Genomic DNA, 14,992 nt, shown 5'->3' with positions numbered 1-14,992 from the left:
GTAAACTCGACACATTAATGCACACTGCCCCAGCCGAGGCTCGAACCAGCAACCTTCTTGCTGTGAGGCGATCGCGCCACCCCACTGCATCAAACTTATGATTCCTTTTTAATATTAAGATATTTTCTATAATGTATAATTTATAATCTAAATGTATATGTTGCTATTAAACACTTTGCCTGAACATGCAGCCAGCAGCTGCAAAGCAGTGAAGCATTAATTAAATCCTTATTTTCCAAAGAGCGGAACAAATCTTCATCGCACAGTTGGAGGGGCACAAACAAAAATATGATTCGTATATTTTTATTGGAAAAAATATATATTTTAAAACGTTTGCTATAATTTGTATACTAACTTGAATGTATTGTTCGTTGGTCAGTTAACTTCTAGATAAAAAATAATAACAAATAAACTTTAAAGTGAAGTGCTTCAAAACAAGTCCGCTATGCTTCAGCATCAAAACACGAGTTGCCGTGAGATTGTGTAGGTTTGTTAAGTTAAATAATAATCTAGCCTAAATATAATTAAAGTGAAATATTCCGCTTCAGAGGAGCCTATATTAAAGGTGCAGTAGGTGATTGTCTTCAAAAACATTTTTTGTTTCTGTATTTTTATATTCTGGGTAAGACATAAAACTAAAAAAATGTAATCCAATTAAATAGAGTCGGACCGACCTTTCTCATAATTCCGATAAGTAACTCAAACTGTCAGTCAACAAATGCAGATTTGGGCTTTTGCGCATCTCTGGTCACGCATATCCACCATTAGCATATGCATGCCTGCCGCGCGTGCACGCCTAGATGAGCGACACGTGCACGCCAGACTGTCAGTTGCGGCAAAATCAAATGCTGAATTGAAACTGAATCCAATACCTGAATCAGTATTGGAGTTACTTTTGCACGTTGGAGGAAGGACGACACCACACCATGGCTGAAGTATTTCTGTTAGAGAGGTAATGTTCTGTTTTAAAACTATATTAGTCACACAGAGCTGATGTAGAGTGTATTGTGTTGTGAATGGGTTATAAGCACAGAAGTGTTGTGAACTAGCTTCCACCGAGAGATTTCAGATGTCACTATTTTTAGTTTCTTAAGGCAGGGGTTCCCAAACTTTTCAGCCCGCGACCCCCAAAATAACAATGCCAGTGACTCGCGACCCCCAATATCCTCTGAGGTGGTTATAAATACAAAAACCTTGCATGCAATGACGCAGACACACCAATTAAATTTGTGTCAGTGCTTTAAATGTGCCAGAAAGTATAACCTGATGTTATAAAATCAAAATGCATCTGACGCTATTGCTGCCTTTAATATAATGTTATTACCCCAGGGGTCGCAATCAAATAGAACTAGTAACTATAAGCTACTATAGTAACTATAAAGTATATAGTAACTATAAATGACTATTTTAATTTTCAGTGTAGTTATGGATAAAATATGTTAATTCTTATGGTTTAATAAAAATAAATAGATTTTTGGAAATCACCAGGCGACCCCCCTTCATTGCCCCGCGACCCCTCGGGGGGTCCCGACCCCCACTTTGAGAACCACTGTCTTAAGGGAGCTTTTACAGCATTGATGATGTAGATTTATATTCAGTTTAACAACAAAACATCAGTAAATAAAGCTATTCCACCTAGCCTGCTTGCTGAGCTGAAGTTGCTTTTATATTCACATTGGGTAATTTCTGAACAATGTTAGCCTGTGATGTGCTCCCGATATTGTTTACCGTTACTCTGAGTATTCAGTCTAAAATAGCATGTAAGTGTGGCTTAGTAATAAGTTAAATTCCTGTTAATTTTAATAAGTTAAATTAACTGTTTTCACTGTTAATTACAAATTTGAAGCAGGACAAGCTTTTACAATGTATTACAACAAACTCTGTCGGAAAGATGAGAGCAGTGGCGCCTGCAGCCATACGGCTGTACGCATTGTGCATACCTACCATGTGTAACACGGGGAGTGACACAGACAACTGAGGTGCGGATCCACATGCAGGTTTATTCGGTAGCCAGGCAAGCGATGGTCAACACGGGTGCAAACAGATATATAAAGGCAAATCCAGAATCGTAGTCAGTATAACAGGCGAGAAGTCGGAAGGCAGGCAGCAGACAGGGATAACTAGGAACAAGGCTAAGGTAAACACACGGAAGAACAAGACTAAGGAAACTCGTTTAAATGTCACATAACAGATAACAAGACTCTGCAATGGGAATGAGTGTGTGTGCTGCTTAAGTAGAGTGTGTAATCAGCCTTTGACAATCCTCAGGTGGTGCGAGCGTAATCAGTCAGAATGAGGAAGCATGTGTGTGTGTGTGTGTGTGTGTGTGTGTGAGCGAAGTGCATGTAAGAAAATGTCGTCCAATAATGGCAGATTTGTAGTCCACTGGTGTTTGTGTGTGAAATCCAGCGATCTATGATGTTTGATCGCTGGTAATCGTGACAGCATGAGCGAGTTAATGCTGCTTATTTATTTATTTATTTATTTTTCACATAATTTAAATTGGGCGAGGCTGTGGCGCAGTAGGTAGTGCTGTCACCTCACAGCGAGAAGGTCGCTGGGTCGCCGGTTCGAACCTCGGCTCAGTTGGCGTTTCTGTGTGGAGTTTGCATGTTCTCCCTGCCTTCGCGTGGGGACTAAGCCAACAAGAAAATGAATGAATGAATAATTTAAATTGATTATTAAACAGTATACACTATGATATATTGACAGAACAAGAAAGAACGAGAATAAATAAAGGTGTGTGTTTGTGTGTTTTAAAAAGTGTATGTACTTAAATGGTGGGAGATGGGTAAAGAAATATATTAGCTTTAGTTTTGCTGGCGGTCTTTCCGTACACTAAAAATTGTTTAAAACAAGGTTCAAAGTGAGTAAACGCTCTTTAAAACAGCTAAACTTAATTGAGACAATTGCCAAAAGACCTAAAACTAATGAGAGAAATATTGCTTTCCCACACGGGGTGGAGACCGCAGTCTTATCAGCGCCTGAGCCAGGGGAATTCCAGGCCCAGCCTGTGTCTCATTCATCTGACAATTCTGATTCAGCTGCGCAGCTTCCTCACATGGAACCGCTATGTCATTCAATCTGCTGTATGTGTGCTAAATTGTTGGTTTTTATTAGAGGTCTTCTCAAGCTCTTAAATCTGTACCCAAACTGAATTGTCCAGAATGACTTCTAACAGGCATATATACAGTGGAGGGGAAGTATTCAGTGCGTCATGTTTTTTCCTGGTAACAATATTTCTAAAAGAGCTGTTGACATGGAGATGAACTAGATTTTGGCCAAAAAAAAAAAAAGTAAACAATAAAAACAGAAAAATATAACAAACCTAAAAAAAAATTATAATATGTAATAAGGCTTGCATAGACTTGTCGACTAGTCGATCGATCGACTACTTCAACCACTAGTTGACGCTCTCAGAAGCAATCGACTACTTGAGCGTGCATTTACCATAAATGACATTAAAACGACAAATGTATTCAACAAACATAACGTCCCAAGGTTAAAGCTTCCAACTACAACTGAGTTTACTGAGTTATTTACATTCAACATTAACACCACAGGGAATCCTCTCGAATGGTAGTTACATGGTCTACGCTACATTAATTCTCCCGTGGCAGGGGCGCCACACCAAAAAACAGTACAGTTTCCCATTCAGTACGTTCAGTCGTGTTTTATTATAGCTGGTTATAACCGCACCAAAACATATTAAAAGGTATGTGAATTATAACAGCTCAAACTTTACTGTGTGTGCGTCATTTGTTTAACCCCTTAAAGGTTACGTGCTGACTGACTGACAGGTGCGTGATGCGTGAGGCCAGCAAACACGACGTAGCTTTCAGTTAGATTAACAGTTTCTTTAAGTATACTTTATAGTATGTATTGCTCTGCGTATTATGATTTTAAGTTTCACTTAATTCTTATTATGGCTGACAAATAATAAAGTTACTTTAATAACGTAAAGTATTACAGGATGAACATGAGTTTGCTTTGCATATACCGCAAGCTTATGACGCAGATGTTAAATGACAATGTTGCGTGCAGCTTTTTATTTTTATATTACTCTGTAACATAAAAAAGTAATGTTTTGACAATTTATGTTATCGCTATGAAATCGATGCATTCGGCTTTCTTTGTGTCTTTTTAACTGGTAGCTCGAACCATGGGTAGTCGAGTAACTCGAGTATACTATTTATTTAACCCTTTAAGGTGATGTGCTGACTGACTGATTTACTGACAGGTGCGCGATGTCTGAGACCAGCAAACACGGCATAGCTTTCAGTTAAGATGAACACAGTTTCCATAATTATACTTTATTTAAAGATAAAGGTTGGTGATTCTGCATACAAAGACTTTAATGTTATCTTGCTGGAGTTTATAGCCGTTTCACTTTACTTCAGGACGCATTAATTCTGATCTGTAGGTCTATTGAGGACATTCATAAATATTCCTAGCAAATCTAATAAATGGAGACATACTACATGGATACACTAAATCGCACTTCAGCAGTGTTTATTTGAGAGCGCACAAGAAGATCTGCGCTTGAGCAGCGCTTTTGAGGGCGTGCAAGAAGTTTTGTGCACGAGCAGAAGAAATCATTCCAGTAGATAGTAGGTAGATTTGTGTAAAAGACCTGCTGCCACAGCTGGAAAAAAATCCTAGAGGAAACCCTGGAATGTATGGGTGTTTCCCATTGATGGGTTGCAGCTCCTGTGTTCATTCCGCTGTGGCGACACCGGATTAATAAAGAAACTAAGCCAAAAAGATTTTTTGGTGATGGCAGCTTAAAGACACCTCTCATATGGAGAATGAAGTCACATGCATTGCTCAGGGGTGAGTTTATCACAGACTCGTGTAGAAATCTTCTGTGGGTCTCGTCTGATCTAAATCTGATCTTTATTTTGTATACTACTGAATTCAAGTCAGATGACTGGCTGGGCCATTCCACAGCTTGATTTTCTTTCTCTGAAAGCATTTGAGGGTTTCTTTGGCTGTGTTTTGGATCATTGTCTTGCTGAAATGTCCACCGTGGATTCATCTTCATCCTCCTGCTAATGTAGATGTTGTACTGAAGCAGCTGATATTCATTTTCAATGAGGAAGGGCAGAGGGTTGCTGAAGAACTAATGCTGAAGAAATTTTTTCATTCATTCATTTTCTTTTCAGCTTAGTACCTTTATTAATCCAGGGCCGCCAAAGTGGAATGAACCGCCAACTTATCCAGCACGTTTTTCCGCAGCAGATGCCCTTCCACAACCCATCTCTGGTAACCATCCACACACACTCATTCACACTCATACACTACAGACAATTTGGCTTACCCAATTCAACTTACCCAATTCACCTGTACCGCATGTCTTTGGACTGTGGGGGAAACCGGAGCACCCCAGAGGAAACCCACGCGAACACAGGAATAACAACAAACTCCACACAGAAACGCCAACTGACCCAGCCGATGCTCGAACCAGCGACCTTCTTGCTGTGAGGCGACAGCACTACCTACTGCGCCAATGCGTCGCCCTACACAAAACTTCATTGGATAAAATGATTAGAGCCAGGATACATTTTTAAAACTACTCTGACTGTGTTCATCTGACAGAGAAACCAGTCTTATACACCAAGGATGACTCGAGGGTCATGGGAAAATTGTCATTTCCGAGTGAAATATTCCTGAGGCGTACTTTTTGAGAAATGCACATAGAAAATAAGTATACATTTGTAATGTCACATACAGCAATTCATCCTTTAACTGATAGATATAGAAAAGATAGTTGCTTTATGACGTTGCCTGTTTACAAAACTAAATGCATCAGGTGAGATTAGGGTCGAAATGTATCAGGTCTATCTTAGCTCAGGTCTTTTTCTAATATTAATGCATGTTGACTTTTTCTGACAGATAAAAGTTAAGAAGATAAGATAAGAATAGATAAGATAAGATAAGATAAGATAAGATAAGATAAGATAAGATAAGATAAGATAAGTGATTCTGGTCTATTCGGTTAGGATACAGATATTAGGGACTGTCAGAAAAAGTCAACGATGGCTTAAGGACTTGATCATTTTTGGGTGAACTTTTCCTTTAAGTGTTGAAATATCAAATCACACCTCGCTCACCAAATCCTCATAACATATATAATGTTTTTAATCTCATCATTGGACCTGTAACTTTCCTCCAACACGTATTTCAAGAGTTCCCACTTAGATATGCTTGGCATTTATAGCAGGTTTGGCATACTGTCCCGGGAGAGAACCCTGAGCTCGGAGATATTTGACCCCAGGTCTCCCGCCTGGTCAATATGCATATTAAAGGATCCAAGATCAGGTAGGTCTCGATCGCTCCCCCTTTAGAAGGGAAGAAAAAGGAGGAGATGGGGTGGAAGGGGGGATTCTTCCAAAAAGAACAGAGCAATAAGGAGAAAGTGATCCATTTACATTAAGCTAGGATCATTCTGATTGGATTATTACTGATTACTCATATCATGTGCTCCTCTCGAAATTAGTTTGTGAAACTTCACATTGATTGATCTGAACAAAAAACAGATGACAGAAATTCTGAGCCAGTTTAGTAATTACAACTCTTAACTTCCTCAGAGCAAACAGCCGGACAAGTATTAGTTTAAAAACGCATGCAAATTACAATCTATTTATACAACAGAACAATGCATTTGTATGGTACCGAAACCCAAGCATCTGTTCACAATTAGTTTAAGTCATATTACCAAGCAGGCATGCAACGTTTCAAAGTACCATGGACAGCGCAAATCAATGATCCCATTTAGAGTTACCATTGACCATATTTCAGCTGAGGGAAGCCCTTTGAATTCATTGTTCACTTCATATTGTTTGTCCTTTTGGAGATGGATGGCATAACGTTAGTGCGGGTCAGGAGGGGTCAGCAACGGACTATTCTGACATTCAGTGATGTCTAGAGTGGGTGTGTTGACCAGACGCAATGCACAAGCACAAGACTCTACAAATCTATTATAGATGCATGGCAGTTTAAAACTGGCGCCATTGGATATACAAAGACGAAGGTATTGATTTAAATGAACTGAATTGATGGGAGGAAGGTCAGGACTTGATCTAGGACTAGTGTTGTCATAATTACCGGTTTCATAGTAAACCACAGTGCACGTTCATATGCTTAGTATTAACATTTTAAATTTTCATTACCATTAAAACAGTAGCACCATTCAGTTTTAACTGTACAACCATTACATTTTATTCATTATCATTAAATCACAATACATTCTGTAAGATTTATACTGTTGTGGGCAAAATTATTCGCCCTCCTGTGAAATAGTTATTCATTTTTAAATATTTCTCAAGTGATATTTAATGGAACAAGGACATTTCAGGGATATCTCAATCAGGGTTTTTTTTTTTTTGCCCTCGAGTCCGAGTCATTTGATTTTGAGTATCTACCGATACCGAAACCTAATCTGATACTTCTATAATACATAAAAAAAGAATAAAGAAGAGCAAAAAAATGGGTCCAGGACGTTCCTTATTTTTTATTTAATTCACATTATTTTAAACATTCAAAAACTCTGTTAACAAATAAAGCACTTCTGTGAGGTAGATCGAAGAGTCAAGTAATAAATAGTCTAAAAAAGTCTTATTTGGGTTGTAATAAAAGCAGTTTTTAAAAAACATTAAGCTCAAAATTACTAGCCCCTTTAAGCAATATTTGTTTGACTAAAGAATAAACCATTGTTGCAATAACTTGCACGATTGCCCTAACTTGTTTAGTTAACCTAATTGACATAGTTAAGCCTTTAAAATGTCACTTTAAGCTGTATACTAGTGTCCTGAAAATTTCTAGTCAAATATTATTTACCGTCATCATGGCAAAGATAAAATAAATGATTAGAAATAAGTATGGCCAGATGAAATCTGCGGCCATTTTTTGCTAGTTAAGCCTTTAAATGTCACTTCAAAGGTGCAGTAGGTGATCTTCCACAATGCTAACAGCTTAGCATAAATCTCTGAATCCCAGTCCATCCCCTGCCATCCAGAGCCATGCCTCCTGAAACACGAGCACGCGCACCTTAAAGATGACAGAACCCACTCTCATGTGTTTAAAGTGACCAGTGCTTATCCAGCGGCAAGCAGGAATTACACTCATTACTAAGCCAAACTGACATGCTATTTCAGACAGCAGTTGAAATCTCTCAGTAGTTGTTCAGCAACCCTTTGCACTTCATCAGTGTAAATGAATATCAACTGCTTCAGCCCAACATCTACATTAGCAAAATAAAGATGAATCCAGGGTGGACATTTCAGCAAGACATAGATCCAAAACACAGCTCAGAAGATTCTCAAATGTATTCAGAGAAGGAAAAATCAAGCTGTGGAATGGCCCAGCCAATCACCTGACTTCAATCCAATTGAAAATACAAAATACGGCTCAGATTTGATAGTAGAGATCCACAGAACCATCAAGATTTTGACACTCTGTAGAAGTCTGTAAAAAAACTCACAGCTAAGCAATGCACATGACTTCATTCTCCATATGACAGGCATCTTTAAACTGTTATCACCAAAAAGCCTTTTATATAAAATATTAAATACATTTCAGTTGCTCAGCACTTTCTTCTTCTGTCATTGTTATTAAACAGAACTCATTTTTCAGATTTTGTTTGCTTTGTTTTGTTTTTATGTTTGTATTATTTGTGTTTTTACCAAAATCTGGTTCAAATCCATGTCAACAGCTCCTTTAGAAATATTATACGCAGAAAAAAAACATGACTTGTTCAATACTTATTTCTTCCGCTGTATAAGAGAATGTCAGCATTACCTACTGCACATTTTTGTTGACTTCAAGTTAGATTGCAACTACATGCCAACTAGTATTTGTCCACTCAAAATCTGCTGATACTGTGCAGTCGGTAAACCTGTCGCCTCACTGCAAAAAGGTTGCTGGTTCAAACCTTGGCTGGGTCAGTTGGCATTTCTGTGTGGAGTTTGTATGTTCTCCTCGTGTTGGCATGGGTTTCCTCCGGGTGCTCCGGTTTCCCCCATGGTCCAAACACATGCGCTATAGGTCAGTTGGGTAAGCTAAATTGTTTGTAGTGTATGTGTGTGAATGAGTGTGTATTGGTGTTTCCCAGTGAAGGGTTGCAGCACTGTGTAAAACATGTTGGATAAGTTGGTGGTTCATTCCGCCATGGCAACCTCTGATTAATAAAGACAATAATCCAAAAAGAAAATGAATGTCAATGTACACTAAGCCCAATCTTACAGTATAATAACCAACACAATCTCACGGCAATTCGTAACTTTTTGATTTAGTGGCTAATTTGTATGTTTTCGTACGATCTAATTTGTACAATTTAGTACGATTTGCTCATCCCCCAATGACGGTTGGGTTTAGGGGTGGGGTTAGCTGCCAAGCCTCCTTTTTTAAATTGTACAATTTTGTACAACTGAACTCGTACCAATTAGCCACTAAACTGGCAAAACGTAAAATACTTACGTTTCCTCGTGAGATCAGGCTGTAATAACAATCTAAGGAGTGCAATGTAACTTAAAAATCAACAAAATGTGTTAAAGGGACCATCTAAATAAAGTGATACCAGAATGCCAACTACAACCGTCCAGGCAATCTCCCAAATGCAACAGTGCCTAATTCATAAAAAAAGCACCGGCTACCTTCACAAGTATGTGAATGAGGTCAGCTAATTAACCTCTACGGATCAAGATGACCTTCCCTGGCGCTCCTCAACTGGGCCAACCTGAATCCCTGCGGATAATTGCCTCCTTGACATTCAGCCAATCCCAAAATCCAAGCCTATGAGAATTCGGCCCGTGAGGACGTGCCGCACGTTCTGCCCGTTGCGAGATCTGCCCCTTCTTCAAGTCATTAAAGCCACGTTCAAAGACTCCAATTAACCTCATCAGCTTCACCTTCTTAACAAGGTGCTAAAAGCGGAGAGGAAAACGCACCTGCCGTCACGAGGAGGACGAAATCAGAGCCCTGCTAATCCAATCTCACCTCCATTACTCAAAATAAGCTCGCTAATTACATTTTCATATGCATTTCAGAGCTGCTATAGATCAGTTTACCTAGCAGCTTGATTATGCAGAGAACGCTTTGCTTTTTTTTTCTGGAAGAAGTCCACGTTGAGTCAATATGAGGGTGAGTGTGTCAAGGTAAATGAATGCTGTTAAAGTAATTATTCTGGTGAGTAATCACATTGGAGCTAAATAAATCTGACATGGACACCACATTAGTCAGGGAAAGATGCTTTGCGCACGTACCTTAAAACCACGTGAAACGTCACAACTATGACTCATTTTCTCACTGGAGTGATTAGATGATCAATCCAAGAGGTTTTCTAGGAATTCAGTTCACTCTCTGAAAAATAAAGAAATTTGTATCTGTCACTAGGGTGGTACCATTTCAATAAGTACATATTTGTTTAGCTTAAGATATCTTACAGGTGGAACTAGTCCAGATTAATGCAGAATGATTTTGAAAGTGTATGAACTAAAAACCTAAAGTGCAATTGTTTGTTGTTTTCTCATTCAGACCCCTCTAGTTTTTCAAGGTTTTTATTTAAATTTTTTATTTTAACTTTTTATTTAATTTTTTATTTTTTCAATATATATTTTTTACAGAACAATCCCTTTCCCAACAGTTTTACCCCTTACACTTGAGGGGATACATAAAATAAAAAAATAATAATGATGAAATTATAATAAAAAATAAAGAAAGAAAATCAATAAAAAAAATAATAATAAAAAATAAAAATCTAAGGTATTGCCATCATAATTACTTCACAGGAGAAATATTTGTACATCAAGTTACTTTGTGTTGCATTGTAGTTACATCCAATTACAGTGATGATAAGGTGAGGTTAAGGAACCTCTAAATACACATATCTAAATATGTCATAATACTTTTCCACCTCTTCAGAAAAATATCAGTCTTCATTTGTAGACATGCAGTCATTTTCTCCATTATATAGACCTCTTTAGGTCTCTGAATCCACTGAGCCACCTTTGGAGAACTTTCTTCCATCCAATGTACTGTTATCATTTTTTGTAAGTAATAATATCCTTAGGACAAATCTTGTTTCCTTATTAAACATCTCTTTGGGCAGTGCTCCCAGTAAGCGCATAACTGGATCGAGGGGTATTTCTAAAATCTTATCTATTTCTTTTTTAAGATTTTTCCAAAGTTCTTGAATCTTAGGATACCTAAGGGTATGGGTATGATATCCAATTTTAACACATTTTCTCCAACACAAAGCTACAGATGGTCCTTTTACATATGTAGATATTAAAAGAGAAGTATTAAAGTACCTCATTTTTACTTTCCAATCAAATTCTTTCCACAGTTGATTTAATTCCTTTATGACATTCTTCACATAACCAGTCCAGACCTCATCCTTGATTATGTTATTTAGTTTTAGGTACCATTTTCCTTTAACATGATCAGTATTTTGTACAGTATTATTTACTAATCTTTTATATAAATGGGAGATGTGTTTTTCAGCTGGAGTGTTTTTTTCAGATTTTTTTTTTTTTTGCAGTAAAAATTGTGGTAATTCCCAGAAATTTGGAAAGAAATTTATTATTTACCATATTAGGTAGCCTACTATGTTAGGTGTCCAATCTGACTCAATAATAATGACACAAATCATAAAAATAAAGCTTTTTTGGTCTCTTTATAAGAAAAGATTCAAAACAGATCTAAAATGGTAGGAATTAGGCCAAAGGAAGGTTGTATAACTCTTATTTTTTTATCCACAATATTAGTTTCTTCATCTTAGTTTCTTAGATTTCACTCCTCAGAGCATCTGAAATCAGGTACCTCACTCAGGAAATGCATTAGGGTTTACCCTACTGTGATACACCTAAAACATGGATTGCTGTAGAACTCGTCCATGGCAGGGAAGCTTTTTCTCTCGTTATTTGCAGGGAAACGGTTAAACTAAAACATCTATCGATTTTTACGCAGATAACAATATCAGCCATCTCAATATCACCATCAGCACATCTTTGCATTGACTTCACTTGCGCTTTATTTGCGTCTGCTTACTGCACAGGCTGCAAAGCATTCCCCCCACTCTCATGTAATGTAATGATTGTGAAGGAGCCGTTGAGACGTCATGTTTCGAGAGATGCTCAAATAAGTTACGTGTGCTGCGTATGCAACGTCTATAAGTCATGTAAAACAATTAAATGCAAACTGAAATAAATATATTTTGTGATGATACTTATTACACAAGTATCTTTTAAAATTTCCTGACGTTAAAATAGGATTTAAATCCCTTCCATTTTGAGGCCCACCGCAACATGATGTAGGAGTGCGGTTTCCCCGCCCACCGAATTGATTGACAGATATTAACAAGATAGGACGTGCGCAAAGCAACTGGGATTAAAAGATCTGTTCAGCTCTCTATAATCATCAATCATCAGATTCTGAAGTGTGTCTCTGATGGACACTATGCTATCCCTTGATGCCACATGAGTGAAGTAATGAATTGGAGTAAAGCGACACAAGTGACTTGAGTAGGTCACGTTATAAAGACAAATGGCGGATGTGGTACGTCCGAGTTCCAGTCACTCTGCTTACATTTATACTATATAGCAGTGGTTACCAACCTTTTTATTAATGGAGAAAATTAAAAAGCACTGCAGTGTTTAGGTGTTTTGTGTTTGTCTGATATAATTAGTCTACCAAAATGTATAATACAGCTGAAGTCAGAATTATTAGTCCCCCTGTTTATTTTTTTCCCCATTTCTGTTTAACGGAGAGAAGATTTTTTTTCAACACATTTCCAAACATAGTTTTGATAACTCATCTCTAATAACTTATTTATTTTATCATTGCCATGATGACAGTCAGATGATATTTTTTACAGATACTAGATATTTTTCAAGACACTTCTATACAGCTTAAAGTGACACTTAAAGGCTTAACTAGGATAATTAGGTTAACTAGGCAGGTTAGGGTAATTAGGCAAAATATTGTATAATGATGGTTTGTTCTGTAGAGAGTTGAAAAAAATATATCTTAAAGGGGTTAATAATATTGACCTTAAAATGGTTAAAAAATTAAAAACTGCTATTATCCTAGCCAAAATTAAACAAATAAGACTTTCTCCAGAAGAAAAAAATATTATCAGACATACTGTGAAAATGTCTTTGCTCTGTTAAACATCATTTGGGAAAAAAAAAAAATAAAAAAAAAATAATTCAAAGGGGGCTGATAATTCTGACTTCAACTATTCATACAAAAGCATGATGCTGATTGATCAGTTCTTTGCACGTTACTTGCACTGTGCTCACAGCATTCTGAAAAGTTGAGATGTTTTCAACTGCGACACATCACTCCCAATAACCTCCATTGGAAATAACGAACTTTCCCACTGAAAAGACGTAATATGTGAACGATCCCCACCGTCATGTCCAGCAATCAATCTTCTTTTCACAGACATGCTGGATTCACCTGATTTGTTGTCAAATGGGTTGTGAAACCATTCCTTGGCAGCTTATGGGTCCTTCATTGGACCTTTTCCTCTTAGCAAAGAAACTTTCCAAAGATTCCATTTCTTACTCTTTTTGCTGATTGTGGATTATATTTTGGCACTCAATAGACCAATATGTAAGTGAGAGAATACGGTCATTTTTCAAAATAAAAGATTTTATAAATCAGACTCTGGTGATAAACAAAACAGAAATAGATAATGATATCTTGTGTGGCCCGTTACCATTTGATCCTTGGATTGGGGACTACTGCTATTCAGAGCACACTTTTCTAACAGTCCTGTAGTAAATTCAAATTCAAATGTAGTACCTACTCAAGTAGCAGGTGATTTCGGAAGCAGCCTAAAGGTTATTGCACACTGAATCTGAAATTTTAATACGGAATTTTTGCACGTTAAAAAAAAATAAATTCGACCTCACTTTGTCAGTTGTATTGACACACTGCCTCCAAAACTTTCATTCGTCATAATAAAAAAAAAATCAAACCGGTCTCAATTTTTTCTGCTTTTCGCAGTCAAAAAGGCACTTTGAGAAGTGTTTCGACAGTTCAGAGCCACCATACAAGCAAAAAGCTAAATACAGGATGCCGTCATTTGATCTACAGATAACTTAATGACAAACACAGAGCATAAAATAAGCAGCAGAATGTCCCGGACAGTTGAGAACCCCTACATGCTGGATTCAGTGACTGGCACACTTCTTTCCTGCTGCTGTTTGGTGTGTGTGTGTCTCCAAACATTTGACGTACTGCCCATAGATATTGTAATAGAAATCATAATCCGCTCTTGATCTGTTGCTTCAACATGTCAATGTGGCCGCCATCTATTATAATGTCTACTGATTTCACACGGCTGACATTTTTAAAAGGGAAATCGAGGCTGCGGTGGAAAGAAACCCAGAAGTATCGTTTTTTTTAGTATATGTATATTTTATTAGCAAAGAGAAAGTGACACAAATTTATCATTTCACCGCCTTCATTCCACCGCCATAAGTGACCCGAAGGTCCGTTCTGAATGAATATCAGAGCTCATTTTCAGCTAAGTTAAGGGAAATGGCACTAGTTAGCAAACGTTTTCTTTCCCAAACACACATTTTAGATACCATTTATCAAACTCAAGTTAATGAACTGATTCTTTCACTATATTAGACTTTTCATGATACTGAATTAAAAGAAAAAATGTCAATTTCCCGCTAACATTTTAGGGCACTCTTGATGGCTTTCTTAAAAAAAGCGCTGATTTGCCATTGTGTTCACGTGCTCAACAGAAATGACTGTGATTGGCTGAGAAGGTCATCAGTTCACCCTCAGCTGTTTACCGATTACAAACACAGATGAGCAATCTGCCTGACTCGACTGATCTTCACGGCTGCTGTGTCTGTGTATCTGTGTTTGCACTGGGTTAAGAGCGGTAAACTGATGAGCACTCGTGAACACTATGGTAAATTAGTGCTGTTTATGAACGCGCTCAGCAGCGCTTGAAAGTTAGCAGGAA

At 37.6% G+C, this 14,992-nt stretch overlaps 1 long non-coding RNA gene across 17 annotated transcripts in view; it reads right to left on the bottom strand.

Annotated features, from left to right (window-relative positions):
• The window catches only part of LOC137488701 (uncharacterized), a 154,117-nt gene that overhangs the window by 49,405 nt on the left and 89,720 nt on the right, over positions 1–14,992 (bottom strand). For 12 of the 17 annotated variants that reach the window (XR_015519047.1, XR_015519009.1, XR_015519045.1 and 9 more), the window contains one exon: positions 10,263–10,359. The exons of the other annotated variants lie outside the window; for them this stretch is intronic. This is a non-coding gene — a long non-coding RNA (uncharacterized LOC137488701). The remainder of the gene's footprint in view (positions 1–10,262; positions 10,360–14,992) is intronic. 17 annotated transcript variants of the gene reach the window in all.

Source organism: Danio rerio, chromosome 20 (genome assembly GCF_052040795.2).
Source record: "Danio rerio strain M-AB ecotype USA chromosome 20, GRCz13ab, whole genome shotgun sequence".
Classification (NCBI taxonomy): domain Eukaryota; kingdom Metazoa; phylum Chordata; class Actinopteri; order Cypriniformes; family Danionidae; genus Danio; species Danio rerio.
The sequence above is the reverse complement of the archived record's forward strand: the minus strand, read 5'-3'. Positions and strand labels throughout refer to the sequence as shown.